Raw genomic sequence first — 17,738 nt, 5'->3', positions numbered from 1 at the left:
TCAGGATCATGGAGCTCATTCCGGAGCCCGTACACGACTCTGTGAGAGATGGTATCAAAAGCTTTGCTGAAGTTCATAACGATTACATCTACTGGCTTTCCTAGATAACCATTGTTTCTCTTTAGCTTTAGGCTGAAAAATAAATCTAACTACAAGTCCTTGCAATGCCAGAATCCTTTGTCTCTCCTTCACGGGGAGAGGTCACTCCTGTTCAGCAGGGCTGCTGCCTCTCAGGGCTTGGGGTTCCCAAGCTGTTCCCCCTCTCAGGGATGTGGTCTCGGGGTTCTCCCTCTCAGGGATGGGGGCTCGGGGTTCCCTCTCTCAGGGGATGGGGTCTCGGGGTTCTCCCTCTCAGGGATGGGGGCTCGGGGTTCTCCCTCTCAGGGATGGGTCTCGGGGTTCTCCCTCTCAGGGATGGGGTCTCGGGGTTCCCTCTCTCAGGGATGGGTCTCGGGGTTCTCCCTCTCAGGGATGGGGTCTCGGGGTTCCCTCTCTCAGGGATGGGTCTCGGGGTTCCCTCTCTCAGGGATGGGGGCTCGGGGTTCTCCCTCTCAGGGATGGGTCTCGGGGTTCCCTGGCTGTTCTCCCACGCCCACGGACGGGGTGTTTGCTGCGGGCACAGCCCGGTGGCACGGGCCGGCCGTGTGCCGTTCCACCCCCGGCAGCAGCTCGGCGTGCGGGTGGCGGGCTGGGAACCGGCCGGCCGGGAGATGCCAGCAAGGTGTGATCCCTCCTCTGCCGCCCCGAGCCGCCGACTTCAAAGCCCGGGGACCTTTCAAATGCAGCAGCTCCCGCACAGGGCGGGGAGATTCCCAGCCGGGGAGGAAGCGGGGATTGCAAGAGGGAAAGAAACTACACACACCTGGAGCCCAGGATGGATGGGACCGACCCCCTGTTCCAACACATGGAGACAAAGTGATGCTGCCTGGTCGGACCCACGTGCCACCACCAGCTCCCCGCTCCTGGCAGGATTTTACGCCTTTGGAGTGTGCTCCTGGCACGGCTGGGCTGGGCTGGCGCTGTCACCTGGACTTTGGAGTGCAGAGGCTGCCAAGGGTGGTGGTGTCCTGCTGTGGCACCTGGCTGAGCCGTGCCTCTGTGGCACCTGGGTTCTGCCAAGGCCTGGATGGAGCCACGGCCCTGCCCCACGGAGCAGGGAGCTGCAGCAGCCCACAGGACCGTGCTCCCACGGATGTCCAGCAGCATAAACACATCAAAGCGTGTCCTGATGGCAGCCAGTAAACAGGAAGGGACAGAAACACAAACACGGCTCCTCGCAACTGGCGGGGGAGAAAAACAACTCTCTCTCCAGGCGGGAGAAGCTTTGCTGCCCGCTCAGCTGTGACCCCGTGGAGAAATGAGCCAAATGAGCCAAATGAGCCAAATGAGCCAAATGGGCCAAAAGGGCCAAAAGGGCTTGGGGCCACCTGCTCCAAAAATGCTGTTCGGTGGGTGGCTGTGGGGGCTAAGCCCTGCCGGGGGGGCTGCAGGGGTTGTGGATGCCCGTGTGCCCCTTGCTGCCCATGCACACCAGGGCATTGTGCTCGGTGCTCTGAGCAAAGTGGATTTGGGAGAGCTGGAGGGCACGGGGCTGAGTGGGATGGTGGCAGCGCAGGGTGTTACAGGCTGCTGCCGCCTCACCCGCTGCTTCCCGGAGCCCGGGCCGGTTCCCAGGGCTGCCCCACGGGGCTGCGCCAGGATCCCTAATGGGATTAAGGGCCTCCTTGCCGGTCATCCCATCCTAATCCCGCTGGGAGGCGAAAAGTCAGGCTGGGACAAAAGGCATTAGCTGTCTGTGCCTGGCCGTGGCCGCTGACTGCTGCGCAGTGCTGGGGCCGGGCCAGCAGCCACAGACCCCTCAGTGCTGCCATGTGGGTGGTCACAGCCACTGACCCACTCCCTGGACATGCTGGGGACATGCTGGGGACACTGCTGGGGACACTGCCGGGGACACACGGCGACCCCAGCCATGCCAGCCCTGGGTGTGGGAGCGCGGCGCTGGCACGGCTCCGCTGGGCGTCAGTGGGATGAGCTGATTCACTGCCCAGGAGCAGCTGCTGTCCAGCAAAGTTCCTGTTTTCCAGTGAAATCCCTAACTCCATGCCTGGAACAAACAAATGAGAGCGGAGCAGGTGCCTGGCCCTGTGCAGGGTGGATGCAAGGGCACAGCCTTGGCTGGCTGTTGAAAACACAAACTCCCGAGCTGGACTGGTCCACAGTCAGAAACTGAGGAAACAACTCCAAAAAAATCCCCTCTCCAAAGAAACCCCAGACTCAGGGGTTTGGGAGGGAGTCAAACCCTCCTGCTCTGGGGTATAAGACAAAGTGAAAAGGTAAGAAAATAAAAACTAAATTTTCCATCGACAGGGATTGTCCCTCCCCTCTACCTCATCCCTGCTGTCCCACAGGCAGCCCAGCAGAGTCCTGGGCAGTCTGACCAAAACCACCTCTGCACCCATGGGAGATGACTCTAAGGATCAGACCTGGGCTGTGCTAACTGTTCAGGGAGTTTAAATTAAACCATTATTTAAATGAAAACATTAATGTGCTTCCCTTCTCAAGCACAGCAATGCAGGAGCAAGATGCAGCGCTCAGTCAAAGGGAGCTCATCCCACCCCACAGCACTCCCTGGGGAGATCCCAAGGTGCCTCCAGCACAGGGAACAGAGGGTGAGGGGCCCCTCCAGGCTATCCCTGCCCCCCAAACCCCAACCATGCTGGGGTGACACCCAGCACAGCCCCAGGGGCAGCGGGCAGACAGGGGGGCAGCGCTCCCCCCTGAGAGCAGCCTGGCTCGGCTTTGCTGAGCGGGATGTTTTCAAACCTGCTCTTGAGGGAGGAGGTTTGCCAACGGAAATATGTAACTGACTGTAAATAATGGCTTTTATCTGCACTGAAATGAATAAGCTCCCAGCAGCAGCAGCAGCAGCAGGGCAGAGCCAGCGGGGCTGTGCAGGTGACAGCGCAGGGTGTTGGGTTACGGGCTCCCCATCACCACCAGAGCCCCCCGATGGCTTGTGACAGGTTCATAAGCTGAGAAATGTGATGCTTTGCAAGGTTCAGTAAATATTAGGACTACTCCTCCCTCTTTCTGGTGCAGGTTTAATTGTGAGGATAATTCATGAGAGCACAAGGAAGGAGAAAAAAAAAAAACCCAACAAGTGGGAAAATCGGACCTGTTAAATAGAATCCATTAATAACGAAATGATTGTTCCTCTGCATGTGATTCAGACAGCTGCCTAATTGTTAATTACCTCGATATGAGACTAACAGGTAATTACGGGGCTGCATCACGAGGAGCTGAGGATTTTTCCCTTTTCTCTTTTCTCTGGGTGAACGCCGGAGCTGGAGCGTGCCCCGGCAGGTCACGCCAGGACTCGGAGGAGAGGCACTCCCCAGGCAGGGCTGCTCCTGAGCTGGGAGCTCTGCGTTCCAGCCACGTCCTGCAGCTATTCCTGCTCTTGGACACGATCTCAAGGCACACAGCTTTTCCTCAGGGTGCTGGGGACCAGACACCCCCTCAGCCGTGGGGCCCTGCCCAGGCAGAGCCCAGCCTTGGCTCCACACTGAGCAAACAAGAGCCAAAAGTCATTGGTGACCTTGGCTGTCAAATTCCCCAAGATTACTTGATTTAAGAGACATTCTTGAAATATTTCATTCCCATTTGTCTGTTGCAAAATGTGCTTTCTACACACACACAAACACACTCAGACCCAGAGGCACACACACAGGTCACAGGCAGGTACTGAGCAAGCATCTGGCAAAGACAGAACTCTGCTTTAAGTTTTTCTGCACCAAGAAGCATTTTGGGGTCCCAGTTTCCAGAGGTGAGAGGATGCACAGACAGACAGGCACGGCTGGGGGGCTGATAACATCTGTGCAATTAGTGACGCTGCTGCTGGGGATTTGCCATCGATGGTTCCTGGTTCCCTGCAAGTTTTGCCTTTGGCTTCTTCCAGGGAAGTGATGCCAGCCAAGACACAGCTGAGCAAGGAGGCAGTCAGGCCAGGGAGAGCTGTCTGAGGAGGAGGCAGCCCCAGTGGTGCCTCCCACACTGGCTGGGCTTTCTTCATCCAGTGCTGGTGTTTCCCATGCAAGAGGAGCAGGACATCACTGAGATCTCCGTGGGGTGTGGAGTTGATTTCAGTCCTGCAGAAGGCAACACTTCTATTCCATTATCTGCCCAACCAGAAGATGTTGGGGTCCAGTGGCTCTGGGGTCACCCACCACAGGCTCTATGCCCTATTCCCATCACCTGGAAGCAGCGTGGAGCCCTGCACCCTCTGCCAGGGGCAGTCCTGGCCCTGGGCACGTCCCACTGCCAGCAACGTGCTGGGGAGGGAGGGATGCTCTCCTTCCCATCCCAGCTTCCTGCAGGCAAAAATAGCCCTGGGTTCCTGTGCATGTGGTGTATTTATAGTGTGAGAGGCTCGGGAGTGCTGCCCTTCTGGCTCTCACCTGTGCTTCAGGGAGGAAACTCCATCTCCCTGCCATGTGTTCATGCATGGCTTCCACACCAGAGAGGCCCCAGAGCTTCCCACGGGCACAGCACAAAGCAGGTCCCCAAAGTGGGACCTTTGTGACCGTGTCCCTGCTGTGGGGACAGGGCTGGGCCCAGCTGGGATGCCAGGTGGGATCACCCCTGGCACAGGGTGCCCTCAGCACCTGCACAGCGAGGGCACAGGCTGTGCGATGGGTGGCAAGATCCTCCTGAGGAGCAGAAGAGAAGGAAGCCTGGAATCCAGCTCCCAATTGTGCTGCCCAAGAGATCCAGGGCTCAGGGCTCCAGCTGTGAGGTGGGCGATGCCTCCCAGCCCTGGCAAGGGCAGGGCTGGCACAAATCACCACCCACAACAGTGACAGCAGCTTATTTTTCTAAGCATATCACCAAAGAAGCTAAATATACATTTTCCATTCAATTACCCAAAGCAGCGATAGCCCAGAGCCTAAAAATAAATCCCTTTGGATTGTGCCTGGGCCAGAATTAGCCTGCCTTCAGACCAAACCCTATTCAGCCTCATCTCAGCCTGAGCCTCTTCTCTGCCTCTGGGCTCCCAGTGGCACAGGACAGGGTGGCTTTGAGTGCCCAGCTCCAGCCCAGAGGCTCTCTGGTGGCACATCCCAAGGAGTGGTGGTGGGGAGAAGATTCCCAGAGGCTGCTGTCTGTTCCAAGACTGACCTGCTGGAAAAACTCATGTTTTGCAAGGCTTTTCCCAGCCCAGGGTATGCCAAGTGTTGGCCCAAACCCCAGTGTGTTCCCCATCCTGGCTGCTGCCTCAGCATCAGTTACCCATGGCTCACATCCCCACTTCCAATCCTGATTTTTGCCCCTTTCCACCCCTGCAGTTTTTTCCTGCACCCAAATATACAAGTGGGGTCACACTGCTGCTCCTGCATGTGATGCTGCCCATTTTGGAGAGCTCTGGGGACACAAGAGGACAGGCACTGACCCCTTGGCCACCCCAGCCAGACCCATCTCGTCCTTCCCTTCACTGTGTAACTCACAACCACTGCTCCAACTCAGTGAAATAACACATTTGAAAGAAACAGGGAGGGAAAAAAAAAAATACCCCAAACCCTGTAAAACTGAAATTGTAGTTCTCCCGGGATGCAGAGTCTGAAATATTCCCACAACCTTTGCATAATGCATTGCTCATGTCAGACCTCGGGAGACAGAAATTAATAGCTAACAGCAAGCAGGCATGGCACACACGTGGGCTTCCCTTCGTTCCCTGCTCCCAGGGGCTCCCTGCTCGGGGGATGCTTTTCCTTTACATTCAACTCAAATCATTCTCATTTAAAGACCCAAGAAGAAAAAGGCTGTAGAAGACTTGCAGGGAATTTGTGCCAAACAGGAAATATTCAATAAATGTTTATCCTCTCGCACAATGGTGGGGTTTCAAAAGTTTTCTGTGGATGAGATTTAAGGCTGGAGGGGTGGAAGGGCTTTTCCTCCCCCTCCAGGCTCTGGATGAGCGACAGATGAGTTTGGGTTCTGCCTGGGGCACCAAATTCCTTGTTTGGGCAGCTGCTTGTGCTGATGGAAGTGGGATCTGGACTGTGCTGTCCCACTAATTGCACTGAGGGCAGGAGTTAAAGGATTTAACTCCCGGGGCAGGACTCAGAGTTCACTGTCAGCCAGGACAGCACCCTGGTGGGATGCTCCGTGCCTCAGTTTCCCTGCCAAGCCCTCCATTCCCTACAGAAACAGGGCCATGCTAACCAGACCCCTTTCAAGTAATCTCCTTCCCTCTGCTTTCCTGGTCCCGGCAGCTTTTTCCCAAACCTTCCTCCCCTCCCCCATAAAAATGTGAAAAAATAGCTCCATCTGGATGCTGTTTCCAGCCAGGCACAGGCCCCGGGGCCGGGAGCCAAGAGAGCAGCGCCTGTGAACGGCAGACGTGGGAGCCGGGGAGGATGTGATGGGGAAGCTGTGAGAAAAGCCCGAGGTCGGCAAACCTTCGGCCTCTGTGGGAGCCTCTTCCTCGCAGGACAGGCAATGCCAGCCCCTCCTCGAGGGATGTCCAGGCTGGGGATGGCATGGAGAGCCACAGAGGGATGGAGAGAGCAAGGACAGAGCCACAGCCACCCCGTTTCCCTCTGCTCCACAGTGGGACATCCCATGGGAGCGTGGCTGGTGTGGAGCAGCCTCGGGGATGTTGCATCACTGCTCCAGCAGCAGCTCCAGACTCCCCGGCCTCAGCCAGGGGAGGGGATGGGCTGCCTTCCCGCTTCCCAGACTTCCCACGCCAGCACGTGTTATTTATGACCCGCAGGTTTTCAAATTAAACAGAAATTAGCGGGGGCGGGGGAAGGGGGGTCCTGCTCGTGGCCACCACCTCGCTGGGGACAGGGGGGGACAGTCCCAGCCGGCACGGCAAGGGTTAAACCGCCGGCGTGGGGAAGCCACCTCCATCCTCCAAAATACAATCGACCAGGAAATAAACAGGAGCTTGTGTTTGTTTCAGTGCACAAGTGAAAAATAAAAGGATTTCCTGCGGGCCGGGGCGCCCGGGGTCCCGCAGCCCGGCCTGAGCCCATTGTTCACCCCAGCTCTGCCTTGGGGACATTGTTCCCTCAAAATGTCCCATCAGATAAAGGAGCTGTGCTGCCCATGGCCACCAGCACAAGCCCAAGGGGTTTATGCAGAATTTAGGAGCAGCTCATGTCCTGCCTGCAGAGAGGGAGTTCCACCCTCCTTTCCAGCCCAGGCAGGCAGGGACACCTTGGCATCTTTGTGGGTGTCCTTCCCACCCCAAGTGTGGCTTCAGCTGGACCAGACCCTGCTCAGATTTTGGGGTCTGAGCAGTGGAGGGCTGCAGGGAGGCCTGGGGTGGCTTCACAGCCTCTCAGAGATGGTTTCTCCCTTCCCCTTTTCATCAGCCGAATCTCACTGAAGCAGTAAAACCTCACGTTTCCTACAGCTCGGTGATATTTGCTGACTGCAGTGTCACAACAACCGTACCGGATGAGTGGAACAAAAAAAAGAGAAACGTTAGAAAAATAACCCTGCGTGGAGGCACGTGGGAATGCTGAGCCCTGGAGCAGAAACCCCTCGCTGGGGCTGCTCCTGGAAAGCAGCAGAGTCCAAGGGAAATCCTCCTGCAGGCTCTGGCTGGTCCCAGTGCCGGGATCTGGGGCTGGCGGTGGTGCTGGGGGTGGCCCAGCACTGCACACTTGGGTGTGAAGTGCTCGGCAGAGCTGCCCACGCTTTCACTGCCGGCCTCAGTGAGGTGTTAAGAGCATCTGAAAACAAGGGAGATTTTGCATTTCAAGTCATTCCCCACGTGCTGCCCCTGAAAGGGGTGAAAGCAGGGTCAGGGATGCACCTGGGGCTCCCTAGGAAACCCCCATGCCCCAGCGGGAGGCATTTCAGTGGAAAAATGAAGTAACAAAAGTAAAAACGATGTGGTGGCGGCCATCAGCCTTTGCTGCTTTTGCTTTTGAGCAGCCTGACCATACTGTGGTGAGTCTGAGCTCCTCTGCACTTGCCTTGCAACACTCGAGTGGGCTGGACTCAGTTTTGGGTGCCCAAACAGCCCCTCCCCAGCTCCTCTGGTCGAACACGTGAAATTTGGGCTCCCACTGAACCAACACTCAGCCTGCTCTGCTGAGACAGCTTGCAATGCTCAATAATCACCTGGAAAAGCTGGGAACCACCACCTGGAGGTGGGGGAACCACCACAGGGACCACTGCAGCATCTGGGAATACAGCACTCTCCAGCCAGGACATCGATGCTGGGACAGGGTCCCTGAGGATGAGGGAGGCAGGATTGCTGGGACAGGATTCCTGAGGGATGAAGGAGCCAGGATTGCTGGGACAGGGTCCCTGAGGGATGAGGGAGCCAGGATTGCTGGGACAGGGTCCCTGGGGATACAGGAGCCAGGATTGCTGGGACAGGGTCCCTGAGGAGGAGGAGCCAGGATTGCTGGGACAGGGTCCCTGAGGGATGCAGGAGCCAGGATTGCTGGGACAGGGTCCCTGAGGGCTGTGGGAGCCAGGATTGCTGGGACAGGGTCCCTGAGGGCTGTGGGAGGCAGGATTGCTGGGACAGGGTCCCTGAGGGATGCAGGAGCCAGGATTGCTGGGACAGGGTCCCTGAGGGCTGTGGGAGCCAGGATTGCTGGGACAGGGTCCCTGAGGGCTGTGGGAGGCAGGATTGCTGGGACAGGGTCCCTGAGGGATGCAGGAGCCAGGATTGCTGGGACAGGGTCCCTGAGGGATGAGGGAGGCAGGATTGCTGGGACAGGGTCTCTGATGGATGAAGGAGCCAGGATTGCTGGGACAGGGTCCCTGAGGGACACAGGAGCCAGGATTGCTGGGACAGGGTCCCTGAGGGATGCAGGAGCCAGGATTGCTGGGATAGGGTCCCTGAGGGCTGTGGGAGGCAGGATGGCCGTGGCAGCTGCAGCAGCTCCAGGATGAACTTGCCAGGAGCCGCCGGCTCCGAGCGCTTCCTGCGATTTGGCGCTGGGTGAATAAAGAACCACACACAGCAGCGAAGGATCTCGGGCAGAGTAAATATAGTTCATAACTCCTTCTTCTTCCTGCCTTCGCTCTGATCCCAAGCTCTGTCTGTTTGTACTCTTGCCTTTGTTTTGAGGTTTTTTTCTGCTGTGTTTTTTTAACCAGCGTTTGATGGCAGCTTCCCAACGACACGTTCAGGCTTCTGAAAGTGCCTCATTTTGCTGTGGCCGGGGCAGCAGCTTTCATTGATGCTTCAAATCACCAGGCAGGCTCTGGGTTGGAAAGAGACAACAATACTACAGCACTCAGAGGTTTTCCAGAACAAAACTTGCCAAAAAGGGATAAAAAGAATGGTTTGGGCTTGACTTTTTTTTTTTTTTTTTCACATTTTATAACTGTAAACTAAAACCACTCTGGGTCAGAATCACATCTGGGCTGGTGGGAGCACAGCTCTGTGGGCAGTGCTGGCAAACCTCTGTTGGATATTGCTTGGCCTCTCTGGTTTCCAGCTCACCAAACCAATGCCTGGTTAACCAACACTCAGCTGGTGTTTGAGGATGTTTTCGTGGGAAATGAACCTAATTGTCACACTGGTGCAGCACTTGCTGAGCTCTTCCCAGCGCTCCTGGCTGCAAACTGCGGTGCCTGGCTTTGGCTGATTCATTTTCAGGCATTTCCCCCTTCCCTCAGCTCCTTTGGGGGTGTTTCTTGGTTTTCCTCATCAGCAAAGCTAAAAATGGAAAGGCAGAAAATATTCTGAGGTAGTGGCCAGGTGATGGGAGCCTTCCCGATGTTCCTTTTGGAGGTTTCTCCTGGGAATGCTGCAGGATTTTGGGGGTGATCATGGGGTATGCAAGGTTCTGGCAAGAGGGCTTGGTCTCCTCATGTTCCAGTACAAATGGGGTGTCCCAGGGGTGGCTGTGTCCACATGGATTGTGCTGGGGGCAGCTGTCCCAGCTGCTCTTCACAGGCAGGCGAGAGATTTCTCATCCCTGGGCAAATCAGGGCCTCCAGGGGGGAATAAAACCACGGGGAGTGCTGTCACCTGCGGGAATGCTCATCCCAGCAGCTGGAGCAGCCCCTCTTCCCTCTGCTGCACGTCCCCTGCGCCCGTGGGACCCCAGCCCGGGCTGGGAATGTGCCTTTCCCGGGGCTGCCAGCACAGACAGGTGGGGAACAGCCCCGCTGTGCTCGGGGCAGACGATCCCAGGAGGAACTGAAACCTGGCAGGGAAATGTTCCTGTCACGGCAGCACAGCCGCCACCAGCCCGCCCGTCCTTGTCCTTCCCACAGCTGGTTCCTAGAAAACCAGCTCCCAGACAGCCCCAGAAACTGGATTTTGCCCAGTGCAGCTTTGCAAACAAACCCAGGAATGATAATAGGGAAGCAGCCAGTCCCTCTTTGGTGTCATTTTGCTTTGTTTTTCTTGCACGGTCTGGCGGTGGCTGGAGGCTGCATCAGCCCCTCTGACTGAAAGGTCTCCACATCAGAGCAGAGCAGCACCAAATATTGTGTCAGGCGCTGGTGAAACCGAGCCTCTCCCACTCTTCTAAGATGCCACTTTTCCCCTGGCACAGGGCTGGGACAGATGTGCCAGCCCAGAAATTCAGCAGCCCCTCACCTCGAGCCTGCTGATCCCACCAGGGCCTTGCTGCACCACCTGGCAGGTGAGGATATACCTAAAGATGAGCACCATGGCAAGGAAAAGTGACTCTAACACATCACACAGATAACACGAGAAATCTCCTGGGACAGACGTGGAGGAGTGGGGGGAGAGGAAGCCAGGGGCATCCCCATGGGAAAACACATACATGTTTGGGCAGCGAGAACAGAAGTGCTCATTACTCATGAAAAAAACCCCACAGAAGTTCTTTTCAGGCATCAGCTTCCAGTAACAAAGCCAGATTGATGGAAAAAAAGTGCTTTTATTTTTCATTCGCCAACGGAGAAGCTATAAAAAAAAAAAAAAAAAGGGAACGCAAAGAATAACTGGGGGAATAGAAAGAGTCAGCTGAGGGAGCTGGGTCCCAGGGGCGCTCAGACAATGCCTCCTGCCCCCGGGCTTTTAATTATTGTGCTCAGGAAATCAAACAAGTGTGCTATTATTTATTTGGAGGAGGCATTGGTTTCCGTGTGTTTTACAGGGGTTTGCCCACGGGCACGGAGGAACGATTCCTTAGGGCATGAGGAGGGAGCGGCCAAACTGCTTTCGGGCTGGCTCTGGGCGGGGGCAATGGCAGAGCAGCCCCCCAGGCGGGCAGCACGGGCGGTTTTGGGGTGCGGAGGGTGAGCAGAGCCCCGCTTGGTGCCGGTGCAGGCCCTGCTGGTGGATGGCCGTGGAGTGCTTGGATGCTCCCTGTCCCACCTCCACCTCCCCATGGCGCGTCCTCCCCTCTCGGCTCCCTCCTGCTCCCCATCCTCCCCTGCTCTGCTCGGCTCTCCCCCTCCTCTCGCCCCGCCGAGCCCCGAAAGGAGCCCTTGGTATGTTGTGTGAGTTGCAGCTCAAGTGAGTTTTATTCAGCTCCACTAACCTTGGCAGACAGACCCCAGGGAAAGGGACAAAAGGACAATTGTTTGCAGCAATTTTGCCCTCAATTGGTTTCCCCATCAGCTTGCAGAGCGGCACAGCCAGCCAGGCACTGCCTGACTAACAACATTAAATTCAACTCGCGCTGCTTGCGAGAAGGAGGGGGGGAAACCAAACTTTTGGGGGCCGCTTCTTTCCTTTCCAAACACAACCCCCAGACTGCGGCAAGGAAAAACGGGGGAGCTGAGCCGCTCCAGCATCCCCGCTTTGCAGAACAGCAGCTGCGGCGCTTCTGTCCCCAGCGCCACCGCTGCATCCAGCTGTGCCACCGCTCCCCCGGGCATCTCCGGGGCCGCCTGCCCGCACGCCGGCCGGGCCGCGGGGCGCCGGGCTGTTCTCAGCTCCAGCTGGAGCCATCCCAGCCGCGGGGCAGCGAGCCGGGAGATGCTCGTGTCCCCGCACCCCCGGTTTTGCTGCTCGTGTCCCGCAGCCCCGGTTCGGTTCTCGTGTCCCCGCAGCCCCGGTTTTGCTGCTCGTGTCCCCGCACCCCCGGTTCGGTTCTCGTGTCCCGCACCCCCGGTTTTGCTGCTCGTGTCCCCGCAGCCCCGGTTCGGTTCTCGTGTCCCCGCACCCCCGGTTCGGTTCTCGTGTCCCGCAGCCCCGGTCCTGCTGCGCCCCAGCCCCGCATCCGCGCCCCGCACCCGGCTGGCTGCGATAGGGGAATCCCGAATGCGCTCCCAGGCGGAGTCACCTGGCACACAGACCCTTCCCAGGCTCCGGGGAGTCTTTCCAAAGCCTGGGGTAATTCAAGCCGCCTTCCTGCACGCCCCCGGCTCGCCGCCGGCCCCCCGGGCTTGAGCAACCCGCACGTTTGTGCCAAAGGCGTTTAGTGTCAAACATAAGGATCCCAGTGGAGGCAGGGTTTGAGATGTCTTTCCCTGTTCCTACATTCTTCTTGCCATCACCCCGGGCTGGAGTTTGGCTCCTGAGGATCCCCACGGGACCAGGAGCGCCACGAGGCTGTCCGGGGAGCAGCCCGGCCCTGGGGAGCAGGAAATCCGAATGAGGCTGAACCAGCGCAGCCCCACCCTCTGTTCTGCCGCCAGAGCTGTGGCACCGCAGCTCCGGAGCTGGCTCTGGAGGGACACAGGCCGGGGAGAGCAGGAGCCCTGGGTTTGGGCATCCCCCCTCGGCTCCGGGTGCTGCAAAGGCCAGCCTGAGATCCGGACTGGAACGAATGGGTTGGTTTTGGCCGGGCCCCAGCTGGAGCCCTGCCTGCTCCGTGAAACCAGCGGGGCTCGGCTGGCTCGACACCCTGCACCCCCTGCCCACCTCCACGGGCACCTCGCGGGGTTTGGCACCATGGGGAGGCCTGGACGTGTCAGGGTGGGATTATCCCAGCTGGCATCCCTCCTTCCCAGCTCCACAGGGTTTGTGGAGCTCCCGAGAGAGGCACGAGGACCCACGTGTGGGCACAGCCCCCTGTGTGTGCCCCAGGACATCCCTGCACCTTTGAACTCCAGCTGAGCGAGTTCTGGGTGGCTGCATCGAGGCGAGGGAGATCTGTCTGGGCACATCCCAGCAGTGGCAGGGTGCAGGAAGCAGCAACCTTTGTCTCTGCTCCGTGGGATGGGGCAGCAGGTGGATGTGGGAGCACCTGTGGAGCTGGGGTGCTGCATCCCAGGCTGCTTGCACCCACATATCCCACACCCCACAGTGGGGATGTGGGTGTTTGCAAAGCTCACAGACGTGAAAGGAACCTGAGGATGAATCCTCATTCACATGAAATTCCTTTCCTGGCCTTGGCAGGTGGGAGTTGAGCTGTTGCCCAGCTCAGCAGCAGTGCTCCTTGCACAAGGCACCCCAAAATCGATCTGCTGTGCCATGGGTGGGCTCAGAGGCCAGGGGGATCTGACATCCACCACACTGAAAGGCCCCCAAGGTGCTCTCTGTTGTTTATCTCCAGGGTAATTAGGTAATTAACAAAGCAAATGAATTTCGGTTTCTGTCTTCAGGGCTGAATTTGGCATGGTGCTTGCCCTCATTTTGGAGTTCTCTGAGGAGCACAGGGTGGACCAGGGTGTGTAAATGCTCCCAGCCATCCCTGCCATCCTGCCAACCCCTCCCTGCACTGCAGCAGACACCGTCTGTGGCTGGGGGTGACCCCAGGAGCTGTGGGGCAGCTCAGCATCCAATAAAAGCCCCTGTTTTTCCATGAGGGAATGTTCTGCTCCAGCACACTGGCTGCAGGAGGGACAGGTCCTTGGGACAAGGCAGTATTTCCAGAAAGCCCAGGTGCCCTGAGCTGGGATTTGGGATTTTTTGGGTCATCAAGACTTCCAGCATGGAGTCTTTGAACAGTTTGTTCCCATGCCTTGGGAAGCAGGAGCTCCTCTGGCTCTGCTACAGAGGAGTCTGCAGAAGTGCATGCCTGAAATCTTTGCAAACTTGGCTGTGGATTCCTCCAGAACAGACTTTTCCCTGCTCAGCCCCTCTTCCCTTGGCCTGTGGGAGGGGGAGAGGTGGGAAGTGGAGCCTGGTGCCATCCCGAGCCCATCACTGATGGAGATTTTGGGGAGAGACAGGAACTGCCTTGCCAAACCACTTTACATCAACAGTCAGCCCAGACTGCCTGTGCTGCAGGGACTGGCAGAGGGAGAGGCTGCTGAACAAAGGAGGAACTTCTCCACACATACCACACACAAATATTTGCCGTAGCAGCAGGAACAAAATAGCAAATTAGCAGCAAACGAGCTGATCCTGTGCTCGGTCCAAGTTAGCCAGGTAGGAAAGTCCCAGATTTCAGCAGGCAGGTGAAACACATCCTTGGAGCAGCGGCCACCAGGTCAATGAATCCCTGCCCGCAGCTTCCATCCCCAACGGCTGCTCACGGTCCAGCCCTGAGGAGAGGCTGGAGGAAGGGAGGGAGGGAGGGAAGGAGGGAGGCTCAGGCAGCAGCAGCAGGCACGGAGGGGCCGCGATTGGGGCAGCCGCTGGCTGGGGTTGGCGGGGGAGTGCCATGGAAACCCGCCGGCGTGATGCTGAGCCCCGCGCGTCCTCCCGCGAAGAAAAGGGGACACAATGGGGCCGGGCAGGCAGAGCTGCCTCCCCAAGCTGTCCTACTTTGCTGCCCTGCCCCATCTGTGAGCTGTCAGGCTTCTCCCTCCGCCTGGAACCCCCCTGCAGGCAGCAGGAGAAGGGGGCTGGCCGGCAAAACTCACCAGGGCTGGGGGGGATGCTGGGGGGAGGCATCTCTGATAAGCATGGATGGCCTTTTATCTGTCACCAGGGCATGCAAACAGCAGCCACGACCCCCGGCGTCTTCTTGGCGTTGATATTTCTCTTTTTTAAAAAGTTTTTAAGCCCCGACACACAGCCAGGCGTGGTTGGCTGGGTGGGTATCAACTCAAGTGGAAAACCCTGGAAGGAAAAGGCAGCTCCAACCAGCCTTCAACAGGCGATGAAGATTTTCCCATCTCAGGTCCTGTTTTGCCCCACCTGCCCCGTGTGTGGCGTTCAGGGAGGCACAGGGAGGTTTTGCACCCACCACCCCCAGGATCTGTGGGTGTAGGGCAGGAGCAGTGGGTGGGTGCTGGGGGAGGCCTGCACGCCCCAGCAGGAGCTGCGCGGGGTGCAGGAGCACGCCCAAATCAAAGGCAGTGTTTAATTAAGGTTTCCGACGGGCTGAGGTAGTGAAACGAGCAGATCTGGGCCCTCACCGACACACACGGGGTGACTCCCTGGGTCTGCACCAGCATGCCAGACAGCATTTGCATCCTCACACAGAGAGGGTTTTAATTGAAATTGTGCTGGGATAACAGCAGGAAGAAGAAAGCACAGAGCCCTTTTCATGTCTGGGCCCCAGCTCTCCTGCAGAACCCCGGGTGCTGCTGGGGTCAGGGTGTGGGGTGGGCAGGGTGATACCCCTGGGGATGGAGCAGGGCTTTGCTGGGCTTCTCCCTCTGCATGCCCGGCGCTCAGGGAGGATGTAAGGAGGTCACAGCATGTTTTTGAAGCACTTTGGGGTAAATATGAGCCTCTGGAGCAAGTCCCACCAGCAGTTCACTCCTTGCACGCACCCCCAGCATCCTCCCTGGGTGCTGGCAAACCACTCGGCCTCTCCTCCAAAAATGCTCAGGTGTCCCCTTCCCTGGGCATCTGCAGGGGGATCCCCCGTCACCCAGACCCTCACCTGCTGCTGCAGGGTGACCCCCAGAGCTGTGACCTTCACCTCCTGCTGCAGGGGGATCCCCCAAAGCTGTGACCCTCACCTGCTGCTGCAGGGGGATCCCCAGCACCCAGACCCTCTCCTGCTGCTGCTGCAGGGGGATCCCTCAGGCCCTCTGCTGCTGCTGCTGCTGCAGGAGCCCCAGGCCCGTGCCAGCAGCAGGAGGGGGAGCGGCGGCACGGACACGCTCGCGGGGCGGAAAAACCGTTTGAGGAAACGAGGCCAGATAAATCAGGCGGATTCATTCAGCTCCCATGGTGCCTGGGAGAAAGGGGAGCCTTTGTGGGGAGCGAGGCAGCCGAGCCAGCCGCCCACCTGCCCCCGGCCCGCGCCGCCGGCTCCGGCGCCAGCGGCAGCAGCTGGGCCGGCCGCGCGCCCCGGCGCCTGCCAAGGGTGCCAGCGTGGCCCTAAATGCTCCCTTTCACCACAGCCCCATCGAGAGAGGGGCTGGGGGCTGCTGGCTGCTCCTCAGCAGCTCCCAGAGGGGTTTGTGGGGTGCTCTTAGGGCGTGGGGTGCTGCACCCCAACCTCGCTCCGCTCACTGTCGCATCCAAGAGCGCTTCCCCTCATTTCTATCTTTAGGACACCAAGGGCAGGGGGATGAGCCCCCCACCATTTGCTCTGATTCCTGGGATGCTGCACATGCCACAGAGCCTGTGGGGGCTCCTTGGGGGGCTGGGAGGGGGCTCGGGCTCTTTGATCCACCCCAAATCTCCCCTGCTCCGGGCACAGCTGAGCCCGCGGGCCCAGCACGGCCCCTCACAACTGCGGCCTCATCCTCCCCTCATGGAGGGCAGCTGGGGTGGAGGGGGACAGGGAAAAGGAGCCATCCTCATTCTCCCTCCCCCTCTGGCTGCTCCCCTTGTTCTCCTCGTGGTTTGGGGAGCCGGGACGTGCCGGGGAAGGAGCCTCCCCCTCGGCCCCGGCAGCTGTGACACCCGGGAGCATGCGCCGCTTCCGGAGAGGAAAATGACATAATTCATACCCAGAATAATTCCCTCCTCACAGCAAACCCGGCTCTATCTCCTGGTGGACAGCGAGGCCCCAAACCCCTCTCTTGTTTCCTAATCTCCAGCTCAGGCTGTGAGGGCTGGTGGGAAGCAGAGGAGAGGACCAGGCTGTCGGTGTTTAAAGTGTGGGTATTGCAAACCAGCGCCGGGCAGGGGGGTAACAGCTCCAAGAGTGACAGAGTCCCTCATTACATATGCTTAGCCAAGATTTTTGGCAGCAACATCAGAAAGGAGTTAAAGCTGCCTAATTCCTGCTTACCCCCAAAATAGCCTCAAACAGACGGGACCGAGGTGGGGACATGGCCTGGAGCTGTGGCTGTGGCGTGGCATTGCTGGGGGACCCCAAGAACCCCATCCCCGAGCTCTGAGGGGGATGAGGGGGTGGGTTTTGGTGTCTGAGCCCCCCCTGCAGCTGCCCAGCTGCAGAGGGACATTTCCCACCGGGGCCAGGCCCGGCCGAGGGGCTGTGCCTGGTTATCTCCCCAACGAGGGGCCTGGAGCCATCAAGATCTGCTCCAAACAATCGCTTCCTTTCCCAGGCACCTTCCAAAAAAAAAAAAACAAAAAAAAAAGAAGAACAAAAAAACCCCAACAATAATAAAAGAAAAAAAAAAAAAAGTGCTGACTTTTCCCAGTGCTGCCACATTTCCCTGCCTTGTGTTTTCCTGCCCCCACACATCTTCCTTGCCCAGGGATTGTCCCCAGCTGCCTCAAGCAGGGCTCCTCACTGCTCCAGGGCCAGGATTTATCCTGCTGTGAGCCAGCACAGGGACTCCACACTCAGACATGTGAGACTGGGTGAGAAAACCCCAATGGGACACCTTGGCTCTGTGATAGGGACGAATCCTTCACTATGGATCAATCCTACATGTGAGGATGGGGTTGCTGCCAGAGTTTTAGGAGCCCTTGTTGTCATCTCACCCCACACCTCCCTGAGCTGAGCACAGCACTCTGGTGACTTTACCCATGACATCTATGGAAAGAGTGATGAAGTTCTGGAATTGTC

The sequence above is a fragment of the Melospiza melodia genome, chromosome 22 (genome assembly GCF_035770615.1).
Source record: "Melospiza melodia melodia isolate bMelMel2 chromosome 22, bMelMel2.pri, whole genome shotgun sequence".
In the NCBI taxonomy this organism is placed as follows: Eukaryota; Metazoa; Chordata; class Aves; order Passeriformes; family Passerellidae; genus Melospiza; species Melospiza melodia.
Note: the sequence above shows the minus strand (reverse complement) of the source record.